The sequence below is a fragment of the Citrus clementina genome, unplaced genomic scaffold (assembly GCF_000493195.1).
Source record: "Citrus clementina cultivar Clemenules unplaced genomic scaffold, Citrus_clementina_v1.0 scaffold_8, whole genome shotgun sequence".
NCBI classification, from domain to species: domain Eukaryota; kingdom Viridiplantae; phylum Streptophyta; class Magnoliopsida; order Sapindales; family Rutaceae; genus Citrus; species Citrus x clementina.
In genome coordinates this window covers 6,804,637-6,817,990 of record NW_006262022.1, presented here as the reverse complement: position 1 = coordinate 6,817,990, position 13,354 = coordinate 6,804,637, and the positions used below count along the sequence as shown (strand labels likewise).

Sequence of the window (13,354 nt, the reverse complement as noted above, 5' to 3'; positions counted from 1 at the left end):
GCCTCATATTTCGCCATTGGTGGAGTCCTTATGTAAGAAGGCCACCCCATAACGTTCGAGAGTCGAAAGCTAAACAATATGGAATGCCACTACACGGTGCAAGAAAATGAGATGACAGCCGTCATCCATTGTCTAAGAGTGTGGCGACATTACTTACTTGGCTCACACTTCACGATAATGACGGACAACGTAGCGACAAGCTACTTTGAAACTCAAAAGAAATTGAGTCTAAAGCAAGCGCGGTGGCAAGAATTTCTTGCGGAATTCGACTATCTACTCGAGTACAAACCGAGCAAAGACAATGTCATTGCGGACGCTTTTAACCGTAAGGCCGAATTGAAAACACTTAACATGAGTCAATCGAAGTCCGACCTTGTCTCACGCATCAAGAAAGGCCTCCAATAAGATCCACTAGCAAAGAATTTACTGGAGAAGGTGCTCGAGGGAAAGACAAGGTGATTTTAGCAAAAGGAAAACATCCTCCTCACCAAGGGAGATCGGCTGTTGGTGCCAAGGTGGGAAAATTGGCTGAATGAAGTTATCAAGGAGTGCCACGACTCTAAGTGGGTTGGTCACCCAATAATCGAGTGCACCACTGCTCTAGTAAGCCTCATATTTTTGGTCGCACATAAGAGACGACATCGAAGCATATGTGCGAACATGTCTTGTGTGTCAACCAGACAAGGTGGATCATCAACTTCCAGCGGGATTATTGGAACCACTACCACTCGCAACAAGGCCATGGGAAAGTGTCTCCATGGACTTCATCATGTAGCTGCCCAAGTCCGAAGGGTGCGACAGTATCATGGTTGTTGTCGACCGTTACAGCAAGTACGCCACACTCATTACCGCACTAGTCGATTGCAAAGCGGACAAGGCAACCCGCCTATTCGTCAAGCACATTGTGAAGCTTTGGGGAGTTCCAAAGAGTATTGTGAGCGATCGAGATCCTTGATTCACTAGGTATTTTTGGACGGAACTCTTCAAGATGTTGGGAACCGATCTCAAGTTCTCGATGAGCTTCCACCCACAAACGGATGGGTAGACCGAGCGCATCAATGGCCTCCTCGAGATGTACTTGAGACACTACGTAAGCGCTCATCAGCGAGATTGGGCGAAACTACTTGATATCGCCTAATTTTCTTATAACTTGTAGCGAAGTAAGGCTACGGGCAAGAGTCCGTTCGAGATCATCATGGGATTTCAGCCCATGACCCCCAACGCCATAGCCTCAACTTATGGAGGAAAGAGCCCCGCGGCACACAAACACAAGCTCCCTCGCGAATGGTACGAGGAAGCGGATATCATGCGAGCCTATCTTGAAAAAGCCGCAAGGAAGATGAAAAAGTGGGTGGATACAAGGAGACGGCATGTTGAGTACAAGGAAGGTGATCAAGTCATGATCAAGGTCCTACCCCAACAATTCAAGCTTTGCGAAAAGTGCACAAGGGTTAGTGAGACGCTACGAGGGACCCTTTCGAATTGTACGACATATGGGCAACGTCTCGTATCAACTCCAACTTCTGCCAAGATTCAAGATTCATCCGGTCTTTCACGTGAGCCTTCTCAAGCCTTATCATGGAGATACAAAAGACCCAAGTCGCGGAGAATCGAGGCGTGTGCCAACTGCCGTTGTCACCGCATTCGACAAAGATGTGGACTACATCCTTGCGGATCGCGTGGTTTCAAGAAGAGGTGTGCCAGCACATAGCGAGTACTTGGTGAAGTGGAAAACCCTCCTCGAGAGCGAAGCCACTTGGGAACGTGAAGAAGTTTTGTGGCAATTAGCTGAGCACATCCAAAATTTCAAGCATGAGAACGCGATGAGGACGCAGCGAGCTAGGGTGGGGGAGGATGTTGTGGACCACCCAAGTTGCTAGCCCAATTTTCCCACCAAGAGTCCAAGACAAGGCCAAGAGTGCTAGCTTGGTCCGATTTCGGAAAGTTCTAGGCAACTCTAGCACATTAAGCTTGTAAATACTCTAGAATTTTCTATACAATTCCAGCACATGTAAATTCTAGATAGTTGGTAGATTTCTCTAGAATCTCTAGAGCTTGGCAAGCCTCCCCTATAAATATGGGATGGTATTTGGCATTTGAACAACAAGCTTAGAGCAAGCAACTCAAACATTTGTAAGCATTCTTGTAAGCAATACAATTTCTTTCATTTGGCTCCATTGCTCTCTTCTCTCTAGCTCTTCGAAAACCTTTAAGCTTAGCTAGTTTGAAAAGCTCAAAGCTTACTTAGAAACATTCGACAAAGTTGTCTAAGTGTCGCACAGGTTTGTTGCGCAAAACACTCATCCCATGACATTATGCTGTGGAATAATTTGATTGATCTAAATTTTGCGTAATCGTAGTGAAACGAAGAATAAGCCTTCCTCAATTGAACAAAAGATTACAACCCTTCACTTCTCTTTCACATTGTCATGTACCTAATATGCTCTTAATAATTACTTTTGTCTCAAGAAAATAAATGCTTTTAGAATCGTAGCCAGAGCATAATCACAACTGATGACTGACCAAGATGAATAATCTATCTTATTTCCGGCAGATTGAAATGATATGTAGAATATAAGAAGAATAATTTTTCCTTCGGTTTCTAATGTCCTATACTGGTAAATTCTCTCGTCCCAAGAAAAGTGATGCCTTTACACTTTTGCTTTGCTTTCTAGTTGATTGTCATATCCTGAAATAATCAGTTGTACTTGACAGCTGTGGCATATCCCTTGACCTGCTCAAAGGCCAAAGTCGCGGTGTAACCTGGAAATTCAATCCGAGGAATCTATTAAGCAGATATTTATTACGACATGATAGCTGTGAAATGGTTGTCAACAAATTGGAAATTCTGGTACTAAATGATAACACCAGTTTGCAAATTGGCCCAACTCTTGTGAAACAAGTCAAAAAAAGAAAAAAAAAATGATTCATGAGCAAGTTATGATCAAGTGTAGGAGCTCAGTCAAGGAGCACAAAAGTCATCCAATAACTGATTTATTTCAAGCATATGCACACAAAAGTTAGATATAGAGAAGTGCGTATATACCTACTCTTCAATCTTCAAGATGTTTTAATACTCTGTTCTAGGAATCATAATAATTGGCAGCATATGATTTGCTTGAAAGTTGGCAGCAATAATAATGGTAATGAAATGCAGAATTTATAAGCCTAATTTCCTCGCTTGACCACAATTTGGAACTGATCTTGGTTTGGCTAATTTTCATGTCCCTATATGATCACATAACTTTGGTTTCAAGAAAAGTAAAACCTTTATAATCATAGAATATAAAATAGCATATCTACAAGCGATGTACTAAGCTGGACTGTTAGCTAGTCATAATATCCTAAGAAAATCACTTAGGAATGAAGCACTTATTGCTTGATCTCTGCTTCTAAAATTATGCATTAATCTGCTCTGTTGTGCTGCATTGTTTTGCTTACTGATTGAAAAAATCCATTACACTTTTGCTGGACTTCTGCTACTTGTAATCTCATCGAAGGCTTGTTTCTCAGCATATTATCATTAGAAATGAAGGATGCATTCTTCTCTTTTGCTGCGCATTCCATTTGCTATTTTGCTGTCTTAGCAGCGAAATTCACTAATTTGATGCAATGAATGCTTTATTTTATTTTTTCATGTAAGCTTTATTTTTCTATACAAGTTTTTCTATAAAATTCTTCCACTAAACACGCAAAAAATAAATTTTTTGAGATTTCTTTTAATTCGTTTTTGATAGCATATAAACTTGCCCAAGTCCAAGAATCCAACTAGTGGAATTGACAAGAAGAAGATAGATTTGAAAAGAATGGAGTGAATGAATTTATTTTTGAACCACGGCTGTCATAAAGAATGCAGTGATTTTCTGTGATTTTCTGCATGATGGTCACGCCTCTTTGTTGTGGGGTTACCATGGCAACGATTGCTCCAGCACCCTAAAAGGCATCTGACTAGACAAATGACTTACCAACAATCAATAATGTTGGATGACAAGTTGTTATTGACTTCAGGAGAAAAAGTGATTGTGATTCCACAAGAGCTGGGGCAACAAAGTTGTTCAAATTCCACACGAGGAAGTTGATTGTGATTCTACACCTAAGTAGACAAACGATGTCCCAACACATGCAAATACTAATATTGAATGATAGCAAGCTGTATTGATTCCAAGAGATGGTGATTGTGATTCTGTAAAAATTGATCAAATCCACCTAAGAAGGCTCAAACTACACAAGAGAACGCTGATTGTGATTTTGCACCCACAGGTGCCGAAACCACAAAAGGTAACAAAAGGTCAACCAGTAATTGTTCATTCCTAAAAGATTGACTTGGAATTTGGGTTTATCCTAACGAGTGTGCATTTTTAGTGTATCCATTAAAAGTTTATTGTAATTGAATTATAAAATAAGTTGATTTCTTTTAATTCATTTTTTTGTATTTAATTTCCACCGTTGATCAGAGAAAGTAAGGAAAATCATATAATTATAATTTTATTAAAATAATTTTAGTAGAAAATTAAATTCTCAAGGAGCAACAAAGAGCTTATAGAAAAACAATATATTCCAAATTATAGCAATACATCTCTATAGTGATGTTGTATATAGAAATAATCTCTATATAGTTGTAAAAAAATCATCACCATCATCAACTAATTTTTTTTCTACAATAGCACCATGAATAGCACATAGCAAAATAGCACGAAATACACCAACGACTCCATCATATGAAAGAGGTTTAATGTCCAATTATAAAACCCTTGGAAAAAAAGAGATGAATGGAAATATCGCCACTACACCAAAACTAGGCACGAAGAACCAACCAGACTTCCAAAGCCTTGTTGTTTTTAGGATCCGGATCAATTATTCAGTCAATAGAAGCTATTGTTAGATATTTTCAAATAAAAGCTAGAATATGATTTTTATGGGTGGATTAAGAAAGCATGTGCGGATTACAAAAATCATTTTTTTATTAGGTACTCTTCCACTTTTTTATTAGGTACTCTTTCTCTTTGTAGTATTTTCTTTCTCTTTGTGGTATTTCACCTCTCACTTGTTTTTTATCCAAGGATGAAAGATAGGTAAACTAAGAAAACTCCCCTTTGAGAACCATATAGGAGAATTTCACCTCATACGGTTCAAACGAAGCCACCCAAATATTGGTATAGAATAGAAAATTGGAAACTTATTAATTTTTTTACTCAATCTTATCTAAAAGTATGAAAGAATAAAAATCAAAAAGCTATTCTTTGTGTTATAATAAGAATATATAATTTGAGTTAGTTATAAATAATTATTATTATTACTAAGTAGAGGTAAGATATTCCTTAAAATGAGATCTAGAAAAATTACAATTTATCATGTGGAGTTTATTCTTAAATAAACTAATTTCCATAAGGTAGTACAAAAACAATTTAAGAATCTAATTCCAAAATAATCTATTATGAAAAGCTTTGCCAAACTTGTTTTACAATGGTAAATTACCATGTAAATGACCATTAGTTACAATCTAATGCACTCCCCACTATTAGAAAAAATAGTCTTTACTGACAATAAAATAGTGTGAGTAATGACTTTCAGTGACACTTGTTAAATGTGTCCGTAATCTAATAGTTAGGACACAATAACACTCATTTGTGATGTTACAAATATGATGTTAGTGATTACTATTACTACAATATTACAACTTTTATGGCACTATAGTAGTTACCTATAATTATTATGTGTCAACGGTTCGTTTCACTATAGTATCACAAATAATATGATACTATGGCGTTAACAATTAAATAATTATTAAAAGTCAATGGTTCATTTCACTATAGTATGACGAATATTATGACTCTCTAGTGATATTATTTTCAAACACTTATACTTGTTAATTGTTTGTTATATACCCAACAATATGAAAAAATAGATAGCTATTAATCCTTTAGTGTCAATATTTAGTATTATATATTATCACTAATCTTATGATACAATGGAGTTAGTGCCTGCTGATGTATTTTTTATCGTGCATGACTATTTTGGTTAAATTTGTGTTTTGGCATTTCTATTGTTGGCCTATTGTTTTCATTGCTTTTTTACTTTTGCCATCAAATGATGTTATTCAAAGAAAATATTAAAATTAATCTAAATAATAAAATTTAAATAATTATCAAATAAAACATACATCTCAAAGATAGTTTGAAAGAAACTTAATTACATATTTATTTTGACAGTTTGCACAAATTAATTAAATCTCCTCAATACATCTACTCCTTGATAATTCCCACCTACAAGTGTGGTACATAGAAACATTAGCTAGTATGCTACACAAACAAGTCTTGGATATTTGCAAGCAAAAATATACTTATAATTTACATGATTATTGTAAGTTATAGTTAACTTTACAACATATGTGGCCCACTTATTGTGAAGTTGCAAAAAATCGTCCATAGTATATTTATCACAACCCTTGAACTTCAATAATAAAACAATGAAGAAAAATACATTTATTTTAAACCTGTTCTAAAATAAAACAATAAAATATATACATATATTTTAAATTTGTTCCAATTAAAATAAAAATAAAAAACATGCAAATAAATTGTATCACCATGGTAAACAATAGTTACCAAAGCTGCTCAACAAGTTGATAATTTGTAATAATCATTTTGATTCACTTAATATTACTTTAGAAGGATAGCAGGACACACTAAAAATTAGCATAAGTTTTGCCAAACAACATCGTAAACACATTCAACAAAATATTGATTGATTAAACATAGTTCTTAAGAAAATTCATCCTAGACAAAATCAATAAAAAAAAAAGATATCTCTATGATAATCATATATGCTCAGCTAATGGATCTGTCCACTGCATTTAAAACTGCGGTAGGATAAAATTTGGATATGTGTTGTAGCTTTTACCTAATAAATATGCCAAATGAAATGTATGTCGTTATTATAAACATGCGAAGTACTTCCTCTCATCCCTAGCGACTATATATACATATAATGCAAATTCCAAGCATTAATCAACAAACAATTTTCATAAACAGTGGCATAAGATCAATTAAACATCATTGTTATAAACGAATCAAGCTTGCTACGGCAAATATATCTATCTATATATATATATATATCTATATATAGAGAGAGAGAGAGAGAGAGAGAGAGAGAGAGAGAGAGAGAGAGAGTAAGTTACATTGTTTTCAAGAATGTACAAAACTTGAACAACATCTTGAATGTACTTCATCACATAAAAGCCACATTCGATGGTGCTAGGTTGCTTCGAACACTACAAAAATAAAAATTAGTTCCAAATAAATTGATGAAGGAAACAATGAATGTTATAAGTTTGTTTCATTAATACCTTCACATAAAACATTGCATAGTCTTCTTTCTATTAGACTTTACTTGATGCATTGTTATCCAACTATAAGAAATAAATAATGAATGTCAACAAATTAATCCATCGCGCAAAAAAATAAGAAAAATAAGTAAGCTAATCAAACTTACTCATTCATCATCTGCCTCAACTCATCGTAAGGATTATCACCAAATGGATCAAGATTTTGCGCCTCACCATATCAATTGCTACTAACACCTAGTGGCCATTAAATAAATAATTTGAAAAATAACAAATAGATTACAAGATAAAATAAAGAATATGGATAGAAAATAAATAAACCATCTCCGAGTTATAAGGGAATACAATGATTGAGCTTTCTGTATCTTGTCCAAATGATCTTAAATACAGGAACATCTACTTCGATAGCTTGCTTGATCTAAATGTAACTTAGCCATAAATCTAAATTGAATTGGAAGGACATCACCACCATTATCCATCTCTTCATACAAGTGTCTATAAGGAGGAAAATAAAAAAGAAACTTGTATCACATATATTTGGATAACAGATAAATTAACACAACTTTAAAATCAAAAAAACATAATAAAAACATAAATCAAGTTTTTTTCTTCCTTGATCTGTATATCAATAATAAAGTTTGAGACCTTTGTAAACTTGATAACTTCATTGCAAATATGTTTGTCCAATCTATTCTCCTAATATATACCAAAATTTTTCAAATGATGTGCAATACTAATTGACTGTGCCATGGAGCTCTCAATCGTCAAAGAAAAGATGCTCATCTATGCACTCTTGTTTTCTTGCTTTCATAGCTCTAAGGGTATTCTTCCTCAAAACAAATTTCCTTGCTATTGTTGGTTTTATAACAATGGGTACCTTTGTTGTTTCTTTCTCTTCATACAGATATACCATACCATTTGCAAGATACTTTGGGCCATCATTTGTTTTTTTAATGGTTGAGATACTACCCTTTCTAATTTTAAAGGGGCAATCTTGAAGATCTTCTTATGATGAGTTTTGAAGCGGCTTCATAATCTACTTGGGATGGATTCTATGCAGAAGCGGCAGAGGAAATGTGTTGATCTTTTTGTCAGATTTACAACTAGCTTTAAGGTTTTTGGTCACTAATTCTTGAGTAACTCTGGTAAGGATCGACGATCCATCTTTATCTCCATCTTAACACTACAACCACATTTAGAATTAGGAAAATTGGAATTGCCAACTCTAGTGTTACTACAGCCATTTATCTTTGCATTCATTTGATCTATCTGAGCTTGAATAAATTGAAAACTATCATGGTATATTTTGAGTGCCAACTACTTCAAAACCGCCTACCGCAATGGCTTAGATAAAAAGCAAAGGCTAATTTTTGCAAAACTAAGTATAATTAGGGCTGAATACTTTTAGTAGGTTGAGATAATTTTGATTGCTTGATTTTGAGGCCGCATGTTTTGATTTTGATGGGATGTAACATATTTGGCAATTAGACATGTTGTTTACTTGAATTGTTGAATAATGAATTTATTTCTTTCATTCGATAATCTTGTGGTTGTTTTTATAAAAAAAATAAAAAATAAGATTCATGTGTTGTAGTTAGTCTTTGATTAATGTTGATCAAGATGTGTTGTGATAGTAGTGATGATGGTGATGGATATAGTAGTGATGAACATATATGTTGAGTGAAGATGATGCTAGAGAACAACAGAGAAAGCATGTGAGAAAGGAAAAAAAAACTTATTTTTTAACTATATTTTATTTTCTAACTAAGGGTAAATTTGAAAAAGTGAATTAATTTAAGAAATGGGAGTTAATAAGATAAACAAGAGGGTCAAATATCATTAGTCAAGATTAATACCTTCTCCCATCTAATAAATTATGAATATTGGGACAGATTTTAAAAAGCCTAGAAGACTTCAATGTGGCATAAATAAGCTATGCATCTATTTTTTTTTTCAATTGAAAACCTAAAAGGAGCTAGAAATTGAAATTGGCCCATTCAAAAGTGACTAGGCCTTCCCACACCCTTCCAATAAGACTTCTTTTTAATTGAAATTACCTAAATAATTAAATACAATTTAAATTTGTTTCTTATTTTTGAATGAAAATTTAGTTAAACACATAAATAAATCATTCTTTTAACAAACGTTTTACACCCACCTCATTTTATAACTTATATTAACTTATATTTATATTTTAGTAAAATATAAAATATAAGAAAATAATTTAATATTGTATTATTTATATATATTTTATAAAAAAAACTTTAAAAATATACATTTTTAGGGCAAAAAATTTATGGAGTCCTCTCATGTGGGAGCCCCCATTTTGTTCATGAAGATTCGTTATTAAATCATGTGGTTTAATAAAGTCAGTGCAGACACACTATAGAGATCACATTGTTTTATAGTGAATTGAACACTAACTCTGTTAAACCACGTGGTTTAATATATATATATATATATATATATATATATATATATATATATATATATATATATATATATATTGAGATAAACTGTGAGAATTTTAAGAAAAAAATTCAAAATAGGTGTTATAAGGATTTTAGAGGGGCGTTAAATTACTTACATCTTATCAAATTATTCACAAATTCTAGATTTACCAAGTATCTTATTAAATTACTCGCAAAGTTGCCTCTAGAGGTATGATCGAGTGGTTTTAAAGTAGTGATTTTTTTTTAAACTAAACAATGATTTTGAAGAACTTTTTTTTTAATAGTGATGTAAGGTGTTGTGTGTCGCGAGCAGTGTATCTTCCGGTGTCAGTTTTCAACATATAATATACCATTTTGAAGCTTATGACGAGATAAAAAAAAAATAACTAGAACACTTAGGTCGTTCTGGCCCATGATTGAGTCGAAAGTTCCGCTTCTTTCGTAGTCATTTTCTAATATTAAGATTTTCCCTATTTTCCTAATTCTTCTAAGATTTTTATCTTCTTTTTTTTTCTAGAACTCATATTTGAGTGCCGTTTGTTTTTCTTTTCTTATTTTGATTAGGAGAATTTAATTATCATATTATATTTTGGATTTGTCTATTTTGATAAATTAGTGATATTTAAACTTGTTATAAAATGAGCTCAAAATCCTAATATTATTCATTCAGACTTTTAATAAGATTTATCATTATTCAGAAACCTAATTTCTTCTATGAGCAAACCCAACAACGTTTCCGTTTCGTCAACTAGTCAATCAAATTTGAATACTGGAGGAAGCAGCCACTAAATAATTAGTTTGAGCTTTTCTCACCCTATACCTTTTGAAAAGCTAGACAAAGCTTTTTTTAAAAAAAAAAATCATAAAACTGATATTTTAAAATCTACGTTAAAATAATTCATTTGAGAAGCTAAAGCAATTCCATACACTTAATTTTTTTTTTTAATTCGAATCTCTGGCCATGAGAGTCACAACACAAGGCATGCTTGCTATTTCAATGCAACCTAGCACCAATCGAGCATTAGTAAGAGAGTTGAAATACCACGAGAGCACAAGTCACAAACTCAGTCAGAATGACTGTAATATTAATGCAAGGGTCTCCCTCAATTATATTTAATGTAATCTACAGTCAAATAAAATTTATCCACTAGCCCACCTGATTCCACTGCTTTATTACTTGTATTTACAATAAAAAAATATAGATATAAATTACAATAAATATAACTTAGAAAAATCCTTAATATGATGTTATTATTAAGGACGCACTTGAGACTTGAGATACTTGAGATATTGTAACAAGGTAAATTAGTTTGAAACAGAAGCAAACTATTAAGCAACCGATGCAATGTATTTGAAATTAAACTAACTATTAGCGGAGTAATTAGTGACATTCTAACATGTGGGATAAACTGAAAATTAAAATTAAAATGCAACTAAAGTTTGCGAGCTAGAAATACCAACAATGGGACTCTGGTTCCTTTTTATTTGCGGACAAGGCCAAGGAATTGTTTCTGCAGATGAAGGATAAGAATATTAACCCAGATGTGGTTACCTATACCTCTGTGATTCGTGGTTTTTGTTATGCTAATGATTGGAAAGAGGCCAAGTGTTTGTTTATTGATATGATGGACCAAGGAGTACAGCCTAATGTTGTGTCTTTCAATGTGATCATGGCTGAGCTCTGCAAGAATGGGAAGATGGACGAAGCAAGTAGGCTGTTAGAATTGATGATTTTGAGAGGAGTGAAACCCAACACATCTACTTATAACACATTAATTGATGGTTATTGCTTAACGGGTAAAATAGATCGTGCAAGGGAATTATTTGTTTCTATGGATAGTAACGGGTGCATGCATGATGTCTTTACTTACAACATGTTAATAAATGGGTACTGCAAGACTAAGGATGTAGAGGAAGCGTTAAGCCTTTATAGCGAAATGCTCTCTAAAGGAATAAACCAACAGTTGTTACATATAGCACCTTGTTTCTTGGCCTTTTTCAAATACACCAGGTTGAGCATGCTTTAAAACTGTTTGATGAGATGCGGCGTAATCATGTGGCAGGTAATACATATGTATACACTACCTTTATTGACGGGCTCTGCAAGAATGGTTATATTGTAGAGGCAGTTGAACTATTCCGTACACTGAGAATTCTCAAGTATGAACTTGATATCGTATCCTACAGCTGCCTCATTGATGGATTGTGTAAAATACGCAAACTGGAAACTGCTTGGGAACTGTTTCAAAGTTTGCCTCGTGTAGGCCTAATGCCAAATGTTTTAACATATAACATCATGATCCATGGGCTTTGTAATGATGGGCAAATGGACAAGGCACATGATTTATTTCTTGATGTGGAAGCAAAGGGCGTGGAACCCAATTTCCTCATATTTAATATGCTTATGCTGGGTTTCATCCGCAATAATGAGACATCAAAAGTTATTGAACTCCTTCACAGAATAGATAAGAGAAATGTAATGCCAGACGCATCTATACTTTCAATTGTTGTGGACTTGCTTGTTAAGAATGAAATTAGTTTAAACTCGATTCCACATTTCAAGAGACACAAGTAAGTCAATGAGCTGAATGCTGATTTACTTGCGTGTTTTTTTCTGCCTAAAATCTGGATTGGGAGAATCCCATTCTTATTACAACTCGTGAAGTAGTGTTGCGTAGTGATGGCATGTCCCCAGGTTCTGTTCATGGTTCTGTTTGCAGACATGGATGACTCATCAGATAAGTTTCAAAACCCATCAGATAAGTTTCAAAGTCTGGCAACTTTTTGTTGTAAAATTACTTTTTATTATTCAGGTCATATGTTTTCCTTCTATAATGCATCTTTTTCATTAGCTGGAAGTGCAAAGTTTTTATGCTCTTTCTGTACGACCACTTTTTCTTCTCTAACTAGATAAAATGGCATTTCGTTTTTCATTTGTGAGGCTACTGAACATAAACTTTCTGTTAGTTAAATTGATTGTCTTTGATATCTAGAACTTCTAGTTGTACTAATTTGTACTTCGAGTGTATGAGATTGCCGACTGTAATGGGAATTGATGCCAAATTAATTATGCATCAGGTTTTTCAGCGTGTTCATCTTTTATTTCTGTTAACATTTCTGGCTTTGGACATGCTGGATTGTTTTTGGTTTCAGTGATACAAAACATCTAACTAATTGTCCAAAGTTCTTCATTCCTTGTGACGTGGCATAAAATTGAATGGTGACTCATGAATCATGATTGTGTGTTTTGGTATTTGTATACTATGTATTGGCAAGACAAAGTTTGTTGAAACTGAGACTTTTCTCCGCCTTCCATTCTTGTTTCATATTCTTATGCTAACATCTTGATCATGATGAGTCTCCTCTTTTCTTTACAACCCATATATAAAGTCTTGGCCATAAGCCTCAAGGCCTATTGGCTATTACAGCAGTGGGAATCAGATCTTTCAAATTCGAGGAAATTTGAAAAAATTGCAAATGTCTAGAAAGTAAATGGTCTATAGGTCCTTTTTGTTATCACTCGACACAACATTGCTCAGAGTATCTACGTTTTGCAGTT

The 13,354-nt window shown here is 33.8% G+C and overlaps 1 pseudogene; it reads left to right on the top strand.

Annotated features, from left to right (window-relative positions):
* Window positions 1–660: 660 nt before the first annotated feature.
* On the top strand, window positions 661–12,437 carry LOC18034064 (annotated as a pseudogene).
* The last annotated feature ends 917 nt before the right edge of the window (window positions 12,438–13,354 follow it).